Consider the following 24377-nt stretch of genomic DNA (forward strand, 5'->3'; position numbering starts at 1 on the left):
ATATATAAGCGTTTACATTTAGTTTGATGGGAATACAAACTTCCCAAGTTAACTGAGGCTTTGTCTTAGAAGTTCATCTATTTGAATTTTAAATATATTTTTTCCATTTTCAAGATCCAGGCAAAGGTCCTCTCCTTCTTCTGCTTTTTCTCCATACATCTGCAGATCAGTGTTGTATCTTGGATCCAAATCTCACAGTTGAACTAGAAGCTTGGGTATCTCTTTCCCTTTCTCCTCAATTTCATCATTCTGATTTGTTAATTTAACTAGCTCTTCGGACATTAAAGATCTAGTGATTCCAGGTTACTAATTTCTAGATGTAAATGAATAATTTTTCCTTCCCGGAGCTTTAGCTGAGACTGCAATAATGTTCGACCTGGTCCCCATCCTTACAGCTTCCTAAACAATGCTTCTGCTGGCTGATGTAGACCCTGGTGCAAATGAATGGTGGTGAGACTCATTCTGAGACCAGAAGAATGTTTGCAGCCATGTCTATTCCACTTATAGAGCTGGAGTGTGGTGTGGTGGGAAGTACTAGAAACAGAAAACAGTTTGTAGTCCTTTTCCTTTAGTGCTTCTTGAGTGAAAATGGTCTCCCACGAGGACGTGTGGGATCCTAGAGTTGCTTGTAAATTTCTATCTGTAGAAGCAATGGTCTTGTTGATGAAACACTTTGACTCGGCTCTTGGTTTCGATTCTCTGCTTCTTGGAGTCTCTGCTGCTGACGGGCTTCTTCCTGGGCCTTCTCCAGTGCCCCAGAATTTCACGCATCAGAGCAGCGTCCTGAACCTCATGTTCCTTAGCCACATTGGCTTTGTGAAGAATGGTAAGTTCTCTGTACACACTGTCTAGGGCAGCCGGAGTACTTTGGCTCTTTCATTCAAGTTCATCCATGTCTACCTGAAGTCAGCCAAGATCTTTCTTCTGGGATTCTAGCGCAGAATGTAGTTTTAAAATATTTTCTCTATGCTGTTTCTCGACCTCCTCTTTGCCATCAAGGACCTGTTTTAAATGGCGTAACTCCCCTCCCAGCTCTTAGCTTTCTCTTCAGCTTTGCAATAACATTTTCATGATCTTTATCTTTAGCTCTTAATTTCTTCATGACAGTAGAATTATTCAGCTTCTGCTCGAAAGTTTTCTCCTTCTTCCATTAAACCTTGAATCTGTTCATCTTTTTTCTTCAAAAGGTCTGCAGTCTGACTACTATTTAACTGTAGTGCCAAGTTCTTCCTTTATGGTTCCATTCCCTTCTTAGCAGCATCTCTCTCTTTGCAGGCAGCTGAGCTTTTCTGCTTCTGCAATCCTCTGGATAAATTCATCTTTCAGGGAAGAAATGCTACTACTTTCTTCTTCTACTCTGAGCATTTCATCCTTCGGGCTATCATAAACTTCCTCTAGAAGTGCCTTTTCTTTACTAAGGGACAATAATCGAGTCTCCCTCTTTTTTGGCTTCTCGTTCAGAAATTCAACTAACTGCCTTGCAAACATCTTTCTCCCACAGTGCTTTCGGCTGGCTCTCAGCGGCTGGTCCAGAGGCAGTGACCGACATTTACTGGTGTAGGACAAGCCAGTGTATCCGGCTGTTCATAATTAACTAATTCAGTTTCCTCAAAAGGTGCAGTTAATGTCTCATTTCCTTACTCTTCTTCAGCGCTCTCCTCGGTAGATTCTACTACTTCAGTCTTTGGGGCTGAAGGACTCACTACTATAGGTACTAAAGCATAGCCTCTGTCCCACAGTTCATTCGCTTACACTCGGTTATCTAGAGACTGCACAATAACCAAGTCTATTCTTTCAAAAGCATCCGATGAGCAGCAGCTCTCACTGAGCTTTTGGAAGTCATCTAAGTGGCTATACTTAGGGCAAGCGGATGCAGAGAGAAGCTGAAATGTCTGCATGAGGTGAAGACGACTTTGCATCCGAAGTCTCTTGCCTTGAACTAGCTGAGCTCTCACTTATTGCACATTCGTGATCTCGGACTTCAGTGTCACTGGTGGTGGAAGTACCCAACGAGGAGGAGCTAACAGGAGGAGAAAGTGTGTTGCTCGGCCTTCCTGTTTTTGCATTTTAGGTTCTAAAGCCATATCCTTAGTTTCAGCCGTAAGAGACTGAGTGGATGTGGGAGATACATGTTCTGCTGTGTTTACATTAACTACTTTTCAGACGCCTTCAATCTCACTGTGGGCACCTTCGCCTCAGACTCTTCCCTAGCAGTTTCTTCACGCTTGCCTTCAGGGACAGGTGAGAGGGTCCACGGCTGGAGTCTCTCCTAAAACACACACAGAGTCTCTCGCTTCAGACTGAGCTGTCTCAAATGTTCTGGACTGGCCAGGAGACGGTGATTCTCGTAAACTACTTTTCACTTCTTCTTCTGGCCGCTGTGATTTAGCTACAGGTTTTGATACCCCGGACTCTTCTGAGTGGTCTGTACATCCGACAGAAAAAGCAAGGCACTGAGGACATTTTCAGATTCATCTACTACAGGCCTTCGAACTGGCTTTGTAATTGAGAGGCTGTTGGTGGACTCTGAGGTTCCAGTGCTTGAGTTCAATAGCCAGGTTGAGGTATCCCATCCTCCACTCAGAGGGGGACTTATTTCTGGGATTGGCCCAGGCGCTCGGCTCCTCCTCCTGCATGTCCAGGACCCGGTTGATGGACTTCTGGGCGTGGGAGAGGGCCTGCTTGGCAAAGCTGGATAACTGTGAGGCATTAAACCAGCTCATGTACGCCGGCTGGCTCCGCCCGGCTGAGCCGGGCTCTGCCCCACACACGCCGCCCTATTTATTTCATTCCTTTACTCCGTATATTCTAATTGGAGAACTGAATCAATTCCCAGGCTGTCATTACAGCCACTCTAAAGCTTGCTTTCTGATTCCACTTTAGGTTCTTTCTCATTCTCTGACAGTGATCTTCTATTGTTATCTGTTTTACTCTAGTAGTGCATACTAATCCCTTGTTGACGATTTTGACTTATCACAGAATTTCGTTTTAAGGATACATGAAGCTTAAAGGAACGTTCTTTTGATTGTAACAATCTGTTTTGTAAAGATGGCAACTTAACAGGATTTAGCGATAACATATTAATAAAATCCTACTTCTACAGGTTGTTGCGTTTGCGATGGCCCAGTTGGGTCTGTCTTTATTGCCCATCTTGTAACACATCATTACGTCTTTATATAACTTGTTTGTTTAGGTCTCATGCTGGTGATATAATTGTTTACCCACCAATTCCAGAAGACTGGAGGACCTGAGTGTCTCTGAGTCACTCATGCTTTCCTTTTTCTGACTCGTCTCTTAGCATGAAGAGCCTCGGCAGACCCCTAGAGACATTCCCTCGGTATTTGTGTGGGGATGTCATTATAATATTTTCTAAGGGATTTAATTAAGAGTGGTATTCTTGGTTGGAAGACCCCTCCCTTGATGCTATGAAAAACCCATAAGCAGTATCCCCTGTTGTGTAAAGTTTCTTCTGAGAAATCTGTTGCCAAGTAAACGGGGACAAAGTTGTATATGACTGACTTCCTTTCTTTCTCTCTTAAGTGGTTTCCAGTTATCAGTATTATTTATCTTTGAGAACTTAATTGTAAAAGGCCTTGTTGTAAACTTGGTTAAGTCTTTTTGATGACCTTTGACTCATATGGAACCAGTACCAGAAGATATCTTCCATCATTAACTCTTTGAATGAACTTTCTACCTCTTTGCTCTCTCAAGCGAAGGTTCTTTACTGAACCCTAACAGCCCACGCGACTGCATGGTTGCTCCTTCCTGTATGCCTCATGTTGAAAGCTACTCAGTCTTCTTCCTGCTTCTTTTATTTTCTTGGTTTGTTTTTTCCTGTTTTTCAATGGCTTATTTTTGAGCTTACTATTTTTCTATTTTGATCAATTTTGTTGATGACATATTCTATTCATTTTAAATTTTACTGAGTTTAGTTTTCAGATAAATGATTTCTGTTTAATTTTTAAATTAGAGGTTCCCCTCTAATTTAAATTGGTTAAATTTCTCTATTGAAGGATCAAATATTTTTTCCACATTTTCTTGAGATTTGCTGAGTTTTCTTTCAGGAGCTGTTTCTAATTCGCCTGCTGGGCTTCACTCATTCTGTGGATTATGCTGTAAATTTCTAGTACCATATTTTAACCTTTGGTTGAAGTTAGTTTTCCTGTAAATCTTGGCATTGGAGAACTAGTTCTTGTAGTTTATGGAGGCTGGCTTGTTATGGCTGTCTTTCCCAAAATTCTGACCAGGATGAATATTTTCTTTTAAAAAATATTTATGCATTCTAATGTATATGAATGTTTTGCCTGAATGTATATATGTATACGATGTCGGAAGGCACTGGCTTCCAAGGACTAGAGTTGCAAACGGTTGTCAGCTGTCGTGTAGGTGTAGGGAGCTGAACTGAGGTTCTCTGAAAGAACAGCTGGCGCTCTTAACCCCTGAGCCAATCTCTCCAGCCCCTGAATAGTTAGTTCTTTTGAAGCAATAATTTTGGTTATTTCAGCCCCTGGTGAAATGCCAGGCCTAGGTTTGCCTTATACCTGCCATTACTCTTTCTACACTAGAGGGCAATATAAGCCCAGGTTTCCTTACACCCATTGACGGTAAGTTGCCCATATTGACCTGGGAAGCAGCCTAGAGATAGACTTTAGTATCTTCCTATGGATTAGTTTCACCAGTGCAGCATTGAGTCGTATGCTCATGTCTTGAGCCACATGCCTTGCCTAACACTGACAGAATGCAGTCCTGCATCATTCTGCACTTCCCCAGGATATACTACTGCTGGGAAAGGCAGTGCCTTGCCACCACTTTGGATGACAAGTTGAGTTCTCCCGAGTCTCACCCCCACTGGACTTGTATGGTCACTGGTACATGTAGGTTCCTGCCATCATTTAAGGTCAAACTCAAGATAGATGTGCTCGGCATAAAGACCAGTGCTACCCTACACTGCTGACTTTTCTAATGTTTATATAATGCTTAATTTGGGGTGATACTGATTATATACACTCATGCATATTTGACCTAAAAATTTACTGTGACAGGGATGTAATGTTTGTATTTAAAATTTTAGGAGACTAGTTACAGAAAATAAAGAATGCTTGTCTCTTACCTACAGAAAAGGGCATTTTAACAAAATTCTATAACATTCTGTTGCCTTTAGCAGATATCTTAACTTTAGAGGAGTCATTTATCATTTACTAGGGCCTTCATATTCAAATGTTCTGTAGCTAAAGGGGGGAATTCCGATTTTAGATACCCCCCCTAATTTGGAATTCCTTGTGCATTGAACATTTTTTAATTCTAAAAGCACCATGGGGTTCTTAAACATCTTCCATGAATTAAAGATGTTTGCAATATTTAAGAGAGAAAATTGTGACTTGGGGCTCTTGGTGATCACTCCTGAGAAATGATTGGTGTTGGCTAAAATATGTTTTAAAGTAGTTTCATGTTATTTGATGTCATTTATAGTTGTAGTTCGATTCTGGCTTTTGAACAAAAAGTAGAAAATCACTGTAGTTTAGAACTAGGTTAGGAACATTTAGAATCTTTTGTTTTAAGCTTTATTTTGAAGACGAGACCTTGGCAAATGACAGGTCTCCTGAATCTATGGATAGGGCCAGGTCAGACCTGCACTGAACACAGTAAACTTTCTCAGTACAGAATTTCCATAAAAGCCATGGAGGCTTCTACTCTTTTCACTATTTTCAGATTTTGGAGAGACTGTCTCAGTCAGTCTGTCTCTATCCTCACTAGTCTGGAGCTTACCATGTGACCCAATCTGGCCTTGAACTTACAGCAAATGTCCAGACTGAACTACTAAGTGCTGAATTATAAGCAAACCACCATAGTTTCAGAGCTTACCTCAGCTACAACCAATATAATTATTTGAAACTGAAATCTACTTTTTGGACCCAAGGAGATTGTAAATGTGCAATAATAATACATATGTTTACAAGTGTTTTTTTGCTCCTAAATCTCTAGATATAGGAAATCCATTAAAATTCTAAATCTAATGATAAAGTGGATTGATTATAACATAGCAAACCATGTTATGGTGATTTGGAAAAAAAAAAAAAGGTCTCCAGAGACCCATAGGTTGTGTCACTATTAGAAGGTGAGGACTTGGAGTAGGTGTGACTTTGTTGGAGGAGACTCGTGACAAGGGCATGGGCTTTGAGGTCTCAGAAGCGCTACAGTTTTCTCCCAGCTGTCTGTGGATCAGAATGAAGAATTCTCAGCTCCTTTTATGCCTTCATGCTGCCTTGTTTCCCACCATGATGATAATGAACTAACACTCTAAACTCTCAGGCAGCCCCGATAAAATATTTTCCTTTATAAGTGTTGCCATGGTCCTGTGACTCTTCACAACAATAGAAACGCCAAGACACATGCAATATTTTGTATCTAATGAAAAGAATGGATTTGAATTCCTCCATGTGACCTCGAGGAGTTTTCAATATTATTATTGAATGATAATAGTGATATATGGTGAAAACTAGACTGTAGGTTTTGCAATACAACATAAATAACCTCTTGTTTAATGTAAAGCCACCTCTGGTGAAATAAGGACAATGGGAAACATAAGGCCTAGTTTGCAACATCAAAAGCTGACCCTGGTTTGCTAGTTGTTGCCATGGGATTTGTGGGAGGGTAGGGAGAAGAAAAGGCAAGCTCCCATTTGTCGGTTCATGATCTTAGTGGATAAGCCATTGGTATTCTGTTGAGAAAAATTTCCCCTGTGCCCATGAGTTCCAGGTGCTTACCCACTTTCTCTTCTATTAGTTTCAGTGGATCTGGTTTTATGTGGAGGTCCTTGATGCACTCAGACTTGAGCTTTGTATAAGGGGATAAGAATGGATCGATCTGCACTCTTCTACATGCTGACCTCCAGTTGAACCAGCACCATTTGTTGAAAATGCTCTTTTTTTCCATTGGATGGTTTTAGCTCCTTTTTCAAAGATCAAGTGACCATAGGTGTGTGGGTTCATTTCTTGGTCTTCAGTTCTGTTCCACTGATCTGCTTGCCTGTCTCTGTATCAATATCATGCACTTTTTATCACTACTGCTCTGTAATATGGCTTGAGGTCAGGGATAGTGATTCCCCCAGAAGTTCTGTTATTGTTGAGGAAAGTTTTCATTATCCTGAGTTTTGTTATTCCAATTGAACTTTGCAAACTGCTTTTTCTAACTCTGTGAAGAATTGACTTGGGATTTTGATGGGGAATGCATTGAATCTGTAGATTGCTTTCAGCAAGATGGCCATTTTTACTATATTAACCCTGCTAATCTGTGAGCATGGAATATCTTTCCCTCTTCTGAGATCTTCAATTTCTTTCTTCAGGGACATCACACCAAGGTATTTTATATTATTTGTGAATAATGTGAAGGGTGTCATTTCCCTAATTTCTTTCTCAACCTGTTTATCCTTTGAATAGAGGAGGCTACTGAATTGTTTGAGTTAAGTTGCAAAGCTTCTGTAAAGCAAAGGACACTCTCTGTAGGACAAAACAGCAACCAACAGATTAAGAAAAGATCATTACCAATCCTATATCTGATAGAGGGCTAATATCCAATGTGCAAAAAACCTTTGACTCCAGAGAATCAAATAACCCTTTAAAAAATGGACTACAGATCTAAGCAAAGAATTTTCAATTGAGGAATATTGAATAGCTGAGAAACACCTAAAGAAATGTTCAACATCCTTAGTCATCAGGGTAATGCAAATCATAATAACCCTGAGATTCTACCTCATACCAGTCAAAATGGCTAAGATCAAAAACTCAGGTGACGGCAGATGCTGGTGAGGATGTGGAGAAAGAGGAACACTCCTCTATTGTTGGTGGGATTGCAAGCTGGTACAACCATTCTGGAAATCAGTCTGGTGGTTCCTCAGAAAATTGGACATAGTACTACCTAAGGACCCAGCTATACCATGCCTTGGCATATACCCAAAAGATGCTCCAAATATAACAAGGACACATGCTACACTATGTTCATGACAGCCTTATTTATAATAGCTAGAAGCTGGAAAGAACCCAGATGTCGCTCAACAGAGGAATGGATACAGAAAATGTGGTACATTTACACAATGGAGCTATTAAAAACAATGACTTCATAGAATTCTTAGGCAAATGGATGGAACTAGAAAATATCATCCTAAGTGAGGTATCCCAATCACAAAAGAAGACACATGATATGTACTCATTGATAAGTGGATATTATCCCCAGAGCTCGGAACACCAAAGATACAATTCACAAGCCACATGAATCTCAAGAAGAAAGAAGACCAAAGTGTGGATGCTTCAGACCTTCTTCAAAGGGGGCACAAAAATACGGTAGGAAATATGAAGACATACTGAGGAGCAGAGACTGACAGAATGGTCATTCAGAGACTGCTCCACTTGGGAGATTCATCCTATATACAAATATCAAACCCAGACAAAAATTTGAATGCCAGGAAGTACATGCTGACAGAAGCCGGTGTAGCTGCCTCCTTAGAGGCTCTTTCAGAGCATGACAAATATCAAATACAGAGGCAGACACTTGCAGTCAACTTATCTATTGAACTGAGAATGGGGTCCTCAATGGAGGAGATAAAGGACTGAAGGAGCTGAAGAGGTTTGCAACCCCATAGGAAGAACAACAATATCAACCAACCAGATCCCCCAGTTCCCCCAGGGACTAAACCACCATCCCAGAGTACATAGGGATGGACCTATGACTCCATCTGCATATGTCGCAGAGGATGTTCTTCGGGCATCAGTGGGAGGAGAGGCCCTTGGTCCTGTCAAGGCTTGAATCTCCAGTGTAGTTGAATGTCAGGGCAGGGAGGTTGGAGGGAGTCAGTGGGTGGGTGAGGGAGCACCCTCATAGAAGCAGGGGGATGGGAGGTGGGACAGCAGGCTTCTGGAGGGGAAACTGGGAAAGGGAATAACCTTTGAAATGTAAATTAAAAATTCAATAAAAAGAAAAAAAAAGCAGCCAGTGCTCTTAACTCTGACTCTCTGACTCACATCTGCAGCCCAAATGGGAAACCACATAAACCCCTACCTCAAGAATCAGGGGCCATTCAGGAATAAGGCAACAAAAATGTTATAGGAGCTAGAGAGGACTAAAGCAAACTACTCTTCTGAACATGACAGGATTGCTGTACTCAGGAACTCACAACAGCTGTGTCTACATAGCATCAAGCCAGTCAACATTCTAGCACGGAGGAGGAAGGGGCTAATGAGCCCTGTCCTTAATACAGAATCTATGGATAGTTGATGAAGCAGTTAGTTCTCTGTAAGGGTATGCTCCTGATAGGTCAACCATGCTCCCAAACCCAGAAATATATGGGCTGCAGAAACTGCAAATTTTGGGTTGTTTTGTTTGTTTATTTGTTTGTTTTATAAAGAGAAAGTTGAAACAGATATAGTGGGACAGAGGTGGATTTTAAAGAGAAGTGAAAGGAAAGAAAAAATTATTTAAATTATGATGTATGAAATTCTCAAAGTTAAGAAAAATACTTTTATTTTTATAAAAGGAAAGAAAAGGCAAGCTCCTAAAAATAGTGTATTCTGGGATCTCTCCCATATACAGAAAATCAAGGTTAGAAATATGAGTGCTGAATGTCTTATAGTTTTGTGATCCCAGGTGATTTTTAAAAACTTTTATTCTTCTTGGTTTTTTCAGCAGGAGGGAATGATCTTTGCTAAACTTGTTTTATATATTAATATAAATTAATATATAATGAACATTAAAAACCTGACTTTGCTTTAGTATTTATGGCTTACATATGTGGTTAGAACAGAATGCAAACAAACTAAGCCTTTGTATTAACCTCAGATATTAGAAATTAATCATCCCTCTTGGCCAGTGAAGTCCACCTGTGACAACCAGGTTATTTCTTAATTTGTTTCACTTTTAGTTATTTATTCATTTATTCAAATGAAGACTCCCTAGTGCTTGTGTATGTGGTCATTTGGAACTCATCCTCTTTATGACTGTGTGTCTGTAACTCACTCTCTTCCTCAAATACCACCCCAAATATAACCTAAGCCATGCTCATGTCTTTCTGTTGAGTATCAGACCCATCCAGCATCACAGACTTCATATCCATCTCAAGATTTATTTAGTTGGTTTTCCATTCACCCTGCATTGTATATTATTTCAAATTTCTCTGCAAAGTTTGAATTTTACTTTATTTGGGGAAGATACTGGGATACTGTCTTTATAGTCACCTAATCCTCCTTGTTAATCCAGCACAACAGGGTCAATGTAGGCAACTGTGTTTGTTGCAGAACCTTAAAAGGCTCTTGTCTTGCTTGTAGAACTGAGGACACAATCTATGTAAATTAACGAGCTTTTTATGAGTCTAAAAGAGACCTCAGAGGTTGGTGCAGGCCTATCTACTCCTGGGAGCTTCAGATTTCACCAGAGGCTCATGCTCTAGATGACAAAAGACAGTCTGTTAAGGACTGTATCTATACTTTTATTAGGAAAAATTATCATGTGGGTAATAATTTCTGTTGAAAACTATTCCGTTTTGGATTATAAACTTAAGACTTTGGAAACTAGCCTTCAGGGATTTTTAGCAAAGGTGAACTGTGTTTTATTTTATCAGTTGAAGTATTAATTATTCAAGAATGTTTAAGTTATTAGAATGTATTTTAATCTATTGATTTGGGTTCAATGTCGGAGGGACAGGCTTCCTGTATCCCTGCCTACCTTTTGTGGCCAATACACATTTTGTTTTGTAATTTTTAGTTATTCATGGCAACTTATTCTGAAATCTTTGATGCCCTAGCTGACTTTATTCTTCTAAAGTCTTCTCATTTTGTATTACATCAAAGATACCAGGAAGCTTAATAACATATAAGTATGTCATAGATACAAAGACTTTGCCTTTGTTTTAGGCCTAATGATCAATTGTACAGAGAATCTTGGCTACCTACAAGTACTTAGTTGTTGGTCTTCACAGTTATCTTTTTCTGAACACCGGGGTTCTATGCAGAGAAATATACAGTAAAAATTTAAACTTCCTTTTGGTGTATCTCATGAAGCAGGTATTTGGCTTTTACAGTCTTGTTTAATTTTAAATACTGGATGCAATGATAATGTCATTGACATTCCAAGGATTCATGATGCTATTTGGTGCAACTTCCTGAAAGGCTACATTATTGTAAATTTTCTGTTATTGTGTTCACGTGACGACATTTTATCCCCGAGTTCAAGAAATTCATCAAGTTCGCGTGGTGGCGGCTCGGCAGTGCAGCTCCGTGACAGATCCGGCCTCCCACGCTTCTCCCACCCCTCTCACCATGATGGCCAAGAGGAAGGTTAGCCCGGATGGAGCAGCGAAGGCTGAGCCCACGCGCCGCTCTGCGAGGTCCTCTACCAAGCCCTTCCCTCCCAAGGTGGCAAAGCCGATAAAGGCCGTGGGAAAGGATAAAGCATCAGACAAAAAAAAGGGCAGATCAAAGGGAAGAGGCGAGGGAAGAGCAAACAGACTGAGGTGGCTGACCAGCAAACTACAGATCTGCCTGCAGAAAATGGAGAGACAGAGTCCAGCCTCTGAGGAAGTGGTCCCTGCCTCCCTTCTTGTTCAATCCAGAGGAATATTTTTATCAACTATTTTGTAAATTCAAGTTTTTTAGTAGCTCCAGAAACATTTTTAAAAGGTGAGGGAATCCCACCTCATCTCATTTTTTAAGTGTAAATTTTTTTAAGAGGTTAAATCATCTGCTGGTTGTTTATTTTTGGTACAACCAGAAAATAGGAGGATACTGAATCAGGAGAGGTTGTGACTGTCTCAGGGGTCACCATAACATTCCGTAGAGGGGGCTAGTTTTATATCCCACGGTACAAAGCATACTAAATGGCAATTTGGGGTCTCAGTCGTGCATTCGTGTTTGGAATATTTTCAGTTATATCTATTGTTTCTAGTAGATCCATTTTGTAAGAAAGCCAGTCTTTGTCCTCGCCCTGTCAGAACTGTGATGTCTGTGGTCATGGCAGTCCATTTTCCTAATGTGCTGTGATAATGTGCTGTGGAAGATGGAGATTTTGAGTCTGTTCTGTGTGTGACATAAAACTGTGAATTGGTGGAACTGAGCATAGTGAGCATTCGGTTGTTGTTAAGTCTGAGGCTGGAGCATCACTGGCATAAGTTCAAAGAAAAACAACATGTAGCTCTTCGTTTGGGTACGAGAACTCAGTGTGACCGTTCAGAGTTTGGGTACGTGTGTGATAAGAATTGGAGTGTCTGTGTACTCTACTCTTCAACCAATAAAATTTCAGCTGTGAGAGTAAAAAAAGAAAGAAAGAAATTCATCCAATGCACTGCTACATGGTGAAAGTCTCGGGTTTCTGCATCACACTATATTAGTCACCTTTGTTTTCATCTGTAAATGTGTTTGAAATGTAAGCATCTCTTTGGTTCTTAAGTTTAATGTTTCCTTGTTGATTCCTTACACTGTATACATTTACAGTATGCTACAACCACAGTCACAAGCATAATATAATGAATGACTTAAGAAGTGGAGAATTAAACAATTCCAGGCTATTTTTATTAGGCTGGTTCTTATTCTTCACTACTTTCTTTTGATTAACTTGCATTATCATGGCTTTACATAATACACTAGCAATTTAATCCCAGAGTAGAGTCTGATCAGGCTTATAAATTCTTTGTTTCCAGTGGCTCAAGCTTTCATAAAGTTAACAAAATAGATAATGACACATCCATTTATTAGATAGAAACCATGATAGCAGGCTGGTTAAATGATTCTAGCAATTCATTTTTGTCATAGAGTATATGGCATGTCTCAATTTTAGAGATAGTCATACCTGTTTATAGTTATTCATTAATAAAAATATATCTGATTTTTACTAGTAAAATACAGTGCAAGTCCAGAAACCACTAAAACAATTTTGGTAGAAATATTTAATATGTTTTAGTAACAAAACAGGGTTTTTTTTGTTATTTTGCAAGGAAAACTGATGTTCAGCTTGTGTTTAACAATCACATCAGCATAGCATGGCTTATTTAACTAACTAGACAGGGTAGCAAATACTGTCTTTTTTTTGGTAAAATATTTATTGGCCTATTAATTTTATACTAAAACTAATTTTCACTGTTAATTTCTTCTTAACATTACCAATATACAATTAACCAATTGATTAAAAATTCCCAACTTTCTAAAAGAGAAGACAAACCACAAGAAATGGGGGAAAGGTCCTAACTAGATCAAGTGGTTTGGATTTAATGAGATATTAGCTAGTTAATTAGTTTGAACAGTTGATTCATTTGGTACTGATAATTACAGCATGTAATGTTTTTAGATTTGTGCACATAATTATTTTTCCTCTCACACATGACAACACACATATAATCTAGATACTGGTTTAATCTTAAGAATCATAGCATAACTTAAGAAAAGGATCATTTGACAGTGATATTAACTGTGTAAATTGTGTGCTAGATGGCCCCAGGAAGGACCTTAAAGCTCCCCATGCCTTCCTGGACTCAGAGCCTTGGGCAACCTCCCACTGTGGCTCTATGCTTCACTGATTGGCTTTCAGGGGTTGATGAGAACATAAAATACAGATGTTTGCAGCGGGAGTACTTTGCAGATGGTTTTTTTCGAAGCTCATGTCAGCCATGTGGCATAACTTGAGCCTGAACTCTGCCCAAGGAAAAATAATTTATAGCTAGTGACAAGCCGTCCAAGTTGTTACTTTCTCAAACCGCTTTTAGGCAACTGGAACATTGACTGCAATTAGCATCAATGAGTCCAACCGAAGCCAGATGCAAAACTACCTAACTGAACTCAGTGAAGATGATTGATTCACAGATCAGTCTGAACTTTTTCCCGCCAAAAGCTAACTGATAAAAAGACTGGCAAAGTTTAGAATTATGACTAAGAACTTCTGTGATCCAGACTCAACTAAGCAGGACTCAAAGGGGTACACTGAGACCGAAGTGACAATTAGGAAGCATGTGTAGGTCTGACTTAAGTCCTCTGAATATATGTTATGATTGTGTAGCTTGGTGTTCTTGTGGGACTTATACCAGTGGGTGTAGGGGTTATCTCTGACTCTTGACTGCTTTTAGGACCCTTTTTCTCCTATAGGGTTGCCTCCTCCAGCCTTGATGTAGGGTATGTGCCTCATAATATGGTAACTTTTTATGCTGAGTTCACTTGATATCCCTGAGAGAGCTAATCTTTTCTGAAGGGAATTGGGATCTGGAAGAAAGGGGAGTGGAGAGGGACTAGAGTAGTAGAGGAAGGAGAAACTGTGACCAGGATGTATGTAATACATGAGATAATACTAATTACTACTACTACTACTACTACTACTACTACTACTACTACTACTACTACTGATAATAATAATAATAATAATAATAATAATAATAATAATAATAATGACTTTTGTGATGCTGGAGCAAGGTTTGGAATTTGGAAAACAAGAAATTGTGGCCAGATGACAGCTTATCAGCATATGACGTTAACACAAGTAACCATAATACTTAGCAACTTCTAAGTATTATGAGTAGAGTATATTATCAAGGTTACCAATAATGTGTTTTAACCAACAGAATGTAGCAGGCATGACACTGAACAAGTTCCAAGTCTAACTCTAGTCTTGATACTCCTGCTTTAGAGTCTCAGATCTTTGAATTCTTCATGCAAGAATCCCGAACTAGTTTGGTAGGTGATGAGAAACTGTTGGCCATTATAGCTCTACCCATAACCAAATGACTTTTCCACACTAGTGCTTTGAAGTTGATTGCCAGCTGACTGCAGATGCTGTCTTTGCTGAGGAAAAAGAGGAGTTCCAGGGAAGTCCAGTACAAGGTACCAGTCCACAGAACCATCAGCTAAATAAACAGGTATTTGAAGCTACTAGACCCTTGTTTTTTTGTTTTGCTGGGAAAGGTAGGCTTCAGACTCTCTAATGCTCATTATACCATAGTAAGGATAACTACTTCTTGATTGCTTTTGCAAAATGTATACTTATACCATATTTCTTTAAATAGAAGCAATGAACAAATAATTAGCATGAGTTTTCTCCTCAAACATAAGAATGACAGAGCAATGGATTTGTCTGGGTACCATCTTCTTAGGAAGCTAAAATGTACATGGAACAGAAATATATTCAAATCAGAAAAGTTAAACAAACAAACACACAAAATCTGCCTTCATTCCACCTGTCTTTGTCTCTCAGTACCTGCACTCCAGTCATGGTCAAAGATCACTCTCAGGTGTTGTCCCTTAAGATAGAGTCCATGTTAATTTTTAAGATATGCTCTCTCAGTGACCTGGATATCACAAGATAGGCTAGACTGGCTGGACTGTGAGCCTCTGGGCCCCTGCCCCCTGTCTTCACTTCCCATGTCCCTGTTACAAACAACACTAACATTCCTGGAATGTTTACATGGGTGCTGGTGATGGAGTTTGGATGATTGGCCTTGAGAATTTTACTTGCTGAACTATCTCCCAAGGGCTTGGTTGTTCTTTAAAACACATATAGGAACACTCGTCCTAGCAGGTTAACGGCTCTACCACTTGTTTGTTTGTTTTCCAAGCCAGACACCAGAGTAACCGCCTCAAAATGAGCAGCCAATGAGGAGCCCAATAAACAAAACTTCTCTTAGACTCTTTCACATGAGGGAAGTGCCAAGGTATGGACTATAAGAAAATAAAAGTGCCTTGGACTGGAGTATAAGAAAATAAAAGTAATAATAATAATAACAAAGCAAATTAGAAAAGTCAAGCAGAGTGTATGCTATGGGGATACTTACAACATCTTTCGACCATATTAATAACACCCTATTACAACCATATTAATAACCCCCTACAACACACTTGGCAGAGATGGCATGTGAAGGGCCAGAAGAAGCTGAGATGCTTCTTAGTACACTATAAGAACAATTTCTTACCCTGCTAAACATACTACTGTCCCTTTATTGTAAATGCAGCATAAAGGACATTAGCCAGTTTGGCTTCCAAATGGTTCTATTAAGATATATAATAAAGATATATAATAAAGAGCAGATGGTGTTAAAGTAATTAAAAAGAATTCGTCACTATATTTCTTACCTTCTACTAGGTTATTCAGCAGGCTTTACTAATGAGCTTTGTTGAATCCAATTCTAAAAATAAGTATTTCAGCTAATGATGTGGCTTTTGATTAATGTGTATTTCCCTGCTACCATTTATTTTAATGAAAATACTATCTCAGCTCTATGAAGACTCTCCTATCAAGGAATTTTTAACTCTGCCTGTTTACCTGAGAGGTTTTGAAAGAAGAGATCATACATAAGCTGACAATGTGTTCCCTTTCTTAGTTCTGTTCACATTACAGTTAATCATTAAAGTTTTGTAAAGTAAAGAAGACATCTACATTTCTCTTCTGACATTGATATCTTCATATTTTGGTGGGGCAGCTTACCAGTTATGAGGGAGTGCTAAAATCCATGAGTTTTTATGGTTAAGTAAGAGTTTGTTTTACATATACACTTAATGTATCAAATATATCCTCCAAGCACAGTACTGGGAGTTAGCAGTAGAGCACAGGGTAAATATTGGCATTCTGAAAAAAATTGCGTGGTGGGTGAAGTAATAAATGTGTTGGGAACACACATTCTGATCTTAGTCTCTTTTATCCATAACTATATTTCATTCTCAAAGCTGTCTTTAGAATAAGAAGCAGCCTTGATAAAATTGGCATAAAGCCCTCAGAAAATAGTTCAATAGCCCTGGATACTGATCTTAGTGTTGTAACAACTAGCCTTCTAGTTCACGTATTCCACAGAAGGCTTCAAACAACATGAAAATCCATGAAAAGAAAACACATGTAATTGTGCTATGCAATACACCATTTATCTCTGGTTTTACTTTGGGAAACTCTCAAAACGTTCCTATGCTAGGTATATGTACCTTGACACGATTGCATCTTTAAAAAGATACACAGGCATTTAAGTTTCACAGGTGAAGTGAGAAGCCATCTTTAAACTATAATTCACATAGTAATACATTGAATTTCTCATGTACAGTGAAGGCATACTTTCCTTAGAGAGTTATTATTTAGCATCTCAGATTTTCCTGTGTACCTTTTCCCCTAATTTACTTCTTTTCTTATCATTGTTTTGTCTATGAAATTCTTTATTTCTTGTTCAGAAAAGACTCAGATATGTTTTGGCTTCACAGTCTGCTCTGCTTGAAGAGGTTGGACAAGCCATAACTGTGAGATCTTGAAAACATACTCCTTTTTGCTACCATGAAAGCCATTATGCTTCTTAAAAACAGTCCCCCCTACATCTGAGCTGTATTCACATACCTTTCATGGGATGCTTGCTCTTACTTAGTAAAGAATCCTCCCTTCCTGGATCACTGCCTGGTGGACATGTGCTAATTGACCTTTGTGGAATGCAGATAAATTTAGAAGGCCTATCTTGTACACTGATGAATACTCTTCTGGCCCATCAATTACTTATTACCAGTAACTTATTACTGGTTACTTATCATCAATAACTTATTACCAGGTAGGAGAAGTGAATAAATAAAGTGTAAGTTACTGGAAACCAGAGAAGAAAGTGTGCCCTACCACGGTGGTAGTGTGTCAATAGTCAAATATACCAATGGGCTCAATGTGTGGGAAATAATTGTTTTTTTTATGTACTTAGTTCTCTAAGTTGACCTTTTATGTTTTCCTTGGGTAAGAATATGAGATGAAGACAGGGAATGGACTATAGTCCAATAGTTATTTCTAAACTTTCCTATTCTTTCCTTTCTGAGGGTGAGAACATCTTTGAGATGCTGCCTACTGAGCTATTAAAGCTAGACTTATATTGTAATATGATAACAAGTGCTTCATAAAAGAAACTAGGTAATTTTGAAAAGCTAAAAGCTAAATACATCATAATAGTTAGGCATCCTTTAGAATTTAAGACAAAACAGATGCAAAAAGCAGCACTGTGAAATAAAGGCAGGATTGCAAAGATGTCTTGGGGATAATGGCTTCTCAAAAGTCTAACTCTTTGAAACTTACTTCAAGAAACAAAGCAATAGCCATTCACAAATGTAGTGCTTACATAGCAATAGCAATGTCAACTTGTAAAACTAAGTCATTCTCACTTGTAAATGCTAAGCCTTATATGGGATCCAATAATAAGAACAGCATTTTGCTTATCAAAGCTTTCAAAATGACAAAGCAAAATCTAGCATACTCCTTTTCAACAAAGTAAAAGTACTAGTTGCTAAGAGTCTTATCATATTATCCATTTTCTTCCTCTACTGGTTATATTTCATCTCCTGAATTTATAGGTGCAGATCCTGTGCACCCACTGAGAGCAGCACAAAGCCAACACCTACCAGTATTTCCATTCTTTAGAAAACCTGGAAAGTGGAGTAGGTATTTTAGGATGTTTAGTCATGTGTTCTGAGTAAATTTTATACTTAAGTAATTTGGTGATTTTCTATGACAGCATGATTTTAATATTTTGATAGTGAAATTTTGATTGAGAAAGCTATGTTAATCTAGAGTTTGTCAGCTGAAAAGCTGAGATCCCAAGGAAGAAACACGGTCCTATCGCACCCTAGGTGTTCATTGCGAAGAATGCCGAGTTGTAGTTTTTTTTTGTTTGTTTGTTTGAAAGAGAAAAATCAGGTTTGGAATATCCATCACGACAGTATCATGAAGTCAGAGTCAAAGAAGCCCAGGTGATAGAAACATGGCTGGGAAACAAATGTGCCAGTTGCTCAGGCACATGGCACTGAGGATCTTGACACCATCTTTGCCCTGGTCCACGTCATCATGGGTAATCTGCTTGCTCTTAGTGTTACAGGCATCAAATACGTGACATATAGGAGAAAAAAAAGGGTTAAAAATTCCCTGATATATACTTATACTTGTATGTTTCAGCTCAGGCCTTGCTAATTAAAACGTGACCTGACATGCTTCTTCATCCAGAACTTTTAGATTCTATCAAGGTTCCTAATATTCAGTTTGTATCAAACTGCATATGTCAGTGTATAGTAGAGTATACCCTGGTTCCCAGTCAGAGCAGCTGGTTTTCAGCCAATCAGAGGCAGCTAATCTGTTACTGCGAGCCTAAGGAAGGCACACAGGTATCTTTAGCCAATGAGCTGATCAATTCTTGTACTGTGCATAGAAGAGTTTGGTTCTTTCCTGGCTAGGTTGAGCTTTCTAAACTTCTCGTCATTCTGAGTACTGGATGACTAACACACCATCTCAAGCACATATAAACTTTACTAAATTTAGTTTGTATAACTTTTTTAAAATTGTTTAAGCCATATAAGGAAAGTCCTTTAAATTTATTCTGAAACAATTAGGCCTGTAAGAGTCTAAGCAATAGAACTGCTGCTGTGTGTGTGTGTGTGTGTGTGTGTGTGTGTGTGTGTGTGTGTGTGTGTGTATCCATATTAGTTTGTGTGTGTATGTATGCACATGCATACATATATATATATGTGTTTATATATACGTTTACATACTAGAAAATTGCTTTTGATAATAAAATATACCAATATTAGAAGATGAAAACTGAGAAATAGACATGACAGAGCACACCTGAAATCCAGCACTTAGTAGGAGGAGACAGGATAATCAGAGGGTGAGTCAATCATGCAGTACTCAGGATTAAGTGAAGTTTAGTGAGCTCCACCTTGACTGTGGTTATCCTCTAGGGTATAGTGAGTTTGAGGATACACAACACCTCGCCTAATGAAAAGGAAAAGTCAATGTAAATAAACCTATGTATCCACATTAAAATTGTTATAGGAAGAAGTGGTATTTTGAAGAGGAATAATTGATTTTAGATGAACTTGCTAAATGCATTTCCAGAAATAAATATAACTGACTCACAGGTCCTAAAATTGCTGGAAGAACATTTATCTCCATTATTTGCAAGATGATATAATTTAATGCTCTACTTATTAACTAGTAAAGTAAAATATCATCTCATAAGTAGTTTTAGATATTTTCTAGGTTTGGTAAAGATAGTATTGAGATTACTTCCTAGCTTGAGTAAGAGTCGGAGACACAGAATTATTTTCATGAGCCTTATTTTTCCCACCAAAATTTCCTATATCATATCATAGACTTTCTACAGTGAGACCTAAATGACATTTCAAAAGTCTAACACATTGCTGTGTTTTTCAGGGATGCTTAGTAGATGACAAGTATTTTTAGTTTGTGACTCTTGTGTTTCCAGGGTTGAGCAGGTTTTCTTTTTTGTTTAGTGATAGCATTAGTAATTATGCTTGCTTTAGGCCAGGTACTAGAGAAGTGTGCTGGCCATGGAGACTCCTTTGGACATTCCGTGGGGATTAACACTTGTGATGATATGAGGGAAACAGGATTGGACAAGGAGGAAGTTCAAGTGTGATGTGATTATAGCTGTCCCACAGGGAGGTCTGGTGCTGAAACAATGCTTCAGTGTGTTCTTGTTTGGGGCAGTGGACTCACCTTCACAATAGCTTACATACTATTTGCTGCTACACACTGAAACACATTAGGGAGTGGAAAGTCCGTGGGCCTATTTATTAGAATGTTGGCAATTCCCAGATGGGAACACTAGGGAGTGTCAGTCACCAATCATAGCTGCTAGCTGCCAGAATTCCTGGGGAAAGACGGGTCTCAGTACTGCAATGGAACCTACACCTCACACCACAAGCTTTACTACCTTGGATAAATGATGTTTACAGTAGAGATACATTACAATGTTCTCTGAGTGTATTCATTTGAACAGACTCATGAGGTGAAAAGAAAAGCAGGAGTGAGAATAAAGACATGTTTGGCAATTAGCAACTTGTCAATCAAGCCTCTTGGTCAGTTTTTGCTCATGTTTGAGTTCTTTTGTGCAACTTGGAATGCTGGGAGAATGTATAAGTGTAGACTATGACAGTCATTTGGGTCCTAATTTCAAAAAGAAACATTGGATGTGAGTAGAGTGTTTTCATTTTATAAGGAGCCCATTAACTTCTGTAAGTTTTTCTTAAGTATAGCATATATGTTATTTATGAAGAGTTTACTGTCTTGGGAAGGTAAGTCTGTTGAATTGTGAAGGGAAAGATGTTCAATAATCAAGATCTCTGAATTGTTGTTTAGCATGCAAACATGTACATTTTCATAAAAAGCTAAATTAGAAGTTTAGCATGAATTCTGAAATGAATAATTTGTCTAAGTTATTTACTGTGAAAAGTTACACATCAGGCAAGAACTGGAAGCAAGTTAAAAAATACAAAAAAGCCCTGGGTCAAAGCTGACACATATGTGCACCAGCAATGGCTCCAGTGACTTTTTGTGTTCATTCAGCCACATTTCCAAAGACATTGAACTGCCAGGTAAATTCATTATTTGGTCACATGGAAAGCAAGTATCCAAGAAGACTAGAGATTTATAGACATTCAGTTTGAGTTACAGAATCATTAAAAAACAGCTAGAAAGGAGAAAACTTTGGGCACTGTGGGTCTATATTTGTCTCTATCTTTTTATAGATATGTGTTTATACATATATCATCTTTGTCTCTATAGAGAAATCTTTGGACTTACAAGTTAGAGGGAGGTAAACATCTGTAGTTCACAGTCTACAAGGGCAAATCTTATTAAAGAGAATGGGAGAGTTTCCATTCTTCATTTCTTTACCACCCCTAACTAGTGACCTTAAAGTCCATGGGACAAATCTGGGATGTAAAGTGATTTATTTCCCTCAGAGACCGCAGGACCAAGGCTGTCAATGTCAACATATAGGACTTCCTTTCACACTAGAAAACTTGATTTCCACTGTGAACTAAAACCAAGCAAAACTAAAAACTAAAACATCGCACAGATGCCAGTAACTATTCACGTTACATTCAGTGCTGTGACAACAAATCACAGTGACAAATAATCAAATTATGCCTCTAAATTAACAAAGACACTTGGTATAATACTATACTTGTGGGTCTATTTTGGCGGACTATATTTATTTAGCCATGTGTGTTTGCATGCATGTACTCTTTCTGTGTATACATGTGTGTAATGGACCATGTGCATGCTTGTGTACACCAGTGGAGGACGTTGTGTATCCTGCCCTGTCACACTTAGCCTTACTGCCTTCAGACAGAGTCTCTACTTAAATTGAAACTGGCCACTGTCATTCAAGGTGGTGGCAATCTCTTGACTCTACATTCTTTCATGGCTGTGATTTTAGGTGTGTGTATTTCATGCCTGTTGAATTTTTTGTTTATTTTTCATTTGTTTTTTTGTTTTAGTTCTTTTGTTTTGTCTGCTCAGGTGTTCTGTTTTCACAAGATCTGTTTTTAGCCACCAAGCTATCTCTCTGGCCCAGGTAGACTGTAGTTAAGTGAAAAAACTGAGTGCATTATTTTTTTTAATTCAATGACTAAGTCATTCTTGCCCTATATGATGAATTTATCATCAGATTTTATCAAATTTGAAAAAAATTAAAAAGTGAGGAGTCACAGCCTATCTGCTATATAGAATATTCTATATCATCAGCATGGGGCTATTGTCTAACTGTGATCCTGGCTGTGATAATGCTCTCTACAGATCTTATATTGAGAATTAAAGGATGGTGTTCTATTTATAGACTATTTTGGAGGTTCGCATTTCATTGAACTCCAAACTGTGTTAGAAGGATTTTTTTTTCTTTTTACTCGAAATTACTTACATAGAAAGGGAAAAAGAAAAAAACTGTTCTGTATAGAATGATGTTCTAACAGAAATTCTTTTAAGATTGATGACATTAGAACTTCTGAAATAAGGGAGGTGTGAAATGGAGAAAACAAATCATGCCATGTTTTGTGTGGAACTCAACAAGAACTGCTACAGTGTCTTATCTATGGGCATCTTTGGTGCACCTTGATTAAGAAAAAGTGATAAAGCAATGTGGTAGACTCTACTTTTATTTTTCCAGAGTTCAAAATAAATTAATTGTATAGATTGAAGTAACAGATGCTAATATGTGATCTCATTAAATATTCATATCCACTCAAACAGATGGACATTACTATTCTGTGCTGTGGCAGTGGGTTAGGGGACTGATACCTACTCTGACAAGGCACTACCTCTTAACAAAAGAGGGAAGAACACCCCCCCCCCATGGCCTTTAGAAATGTTCAATTTTCATGTTGGCTGCCTAGAACTTTGGTGGGTGTTTGCTTCGTGTTTAGTCCCATTTAAACAGTCTGTAGGGGATGGGATGAAGCACTCATGAAGCAAATAATGTAACAGTCAAGAGACTGTTGGAAAGAACAGAAAGTTGTGCATATTCCTAATGGCCAGAATGAGCCAGAGACAACGTGTGCCTTGGACTGGGTCTGCTACAGGTGATCCGTGTGCTGATTAGTGGTACAGTCCTCTAGGACTTCCTCACGGTGATTTGATGGCGAGGCTGCCATAGAAACCTCTGGTTTCTTCTAATGCCCTTCAGTCCTCAGCAGTGTGTCTGAGAAGCTCATTGACTTTTACTTTAGTTGCACTTCTCAGAAATGAAATGATTAAATCACACAAGCATTCTGTTCTGAAACTCTGACTCCTCAGGAAGGATACTCATTCCCCAAAGATCAGCAAAGAGCAGAGGCATCAGCAATGGTGAAACAGACATGGTGAGAGCTTTTGTCTGAGACAAAAGCCCCTACGCATCACAGGGCTTCATATTCTGGCTTCCTTTTATTCACCTACAACCATGTGAAGCCCATGGATATAAATTAGACATGCCTATGATTTGTAGACTTGGAATGGATTAAAACCACTCACTCCAGTACCACACACAGCAAAGAGCTTTGGAAATGTGTAGCTTAGGAAGATGGAGGACTGGTAGGTTGATTATGTTTCAGAAGAAGGGTACATACTTAACAATATGTGGCAACACAAATTAGACTTAGTGGACAAAAAAAAACAAAAACAAAATAAAACAGAGGATAAACAATTGGGTGTATAGGAAAACATGGATCTAAGAGTAGGGAGAGGAAAGTAATATGAGCAAAACACAGTGTATGATATTCTTAAAGAACTACTTTTAAAAGTGAGAGAAAAATAAAGTGAAGTAAAATCCTCCCCAGTTTTCTGACACTCTGATCTGACTGGTAATGGAGCAGCACCTTTGAAAGTGTATGATTTCCTTATTGTTGAAAGGTCAGTGTACATATTAATACCCAAAGAACATCACATATTACTTAACCCAAGTACGGTCATCCATAGGTCTTTGCCCAACACAGACCCAGTTTCCTTTTTTCCTTCTTGATTGTATTTTCTGTCCTAATCCTGACTTATAAGATCGAGGTCATGTAGAGCAGACAACATGCTCCATGAAGTAACATGAGTTAGTATGGTTGTACTAAGAATCAGTAGCATTTTTACAGCTT

At 38.6% G+C, this 24377-nt stretch overlaps 1 protein-coding gene and 1 pseudogene across 5 annotated transcripts in view; both read right to left on the reverse strand.

The window, feature by feature from the left end:
- Nucleotides 1-24377, reverse strand: part of Cntn5 (contactin 5) — a 1231995-nt gene that overhangs the window by 110798 nt on the left and 1096820 nt on the right.
- LOC134479991 (TATA element modulatory factor-like) overlaps nt 1-24377 on the reverse strand; it is a 28827-nt pseudogene continuing 4450 nt past the window's right edge.

This window comes from Rattus norvegicus, chromosome 8 (assembly GCF_036323735.1).
Source record: "Rattus norvegicus strain BN/NHsdMcwi chromosome 8, GRCr8, whole genome shotgun sequence".
NCBI lineage: Eukaryota > Metazoa > Chordata > Mammalia > Rodentia > Muridae > Rattus > Rattus norvegicus.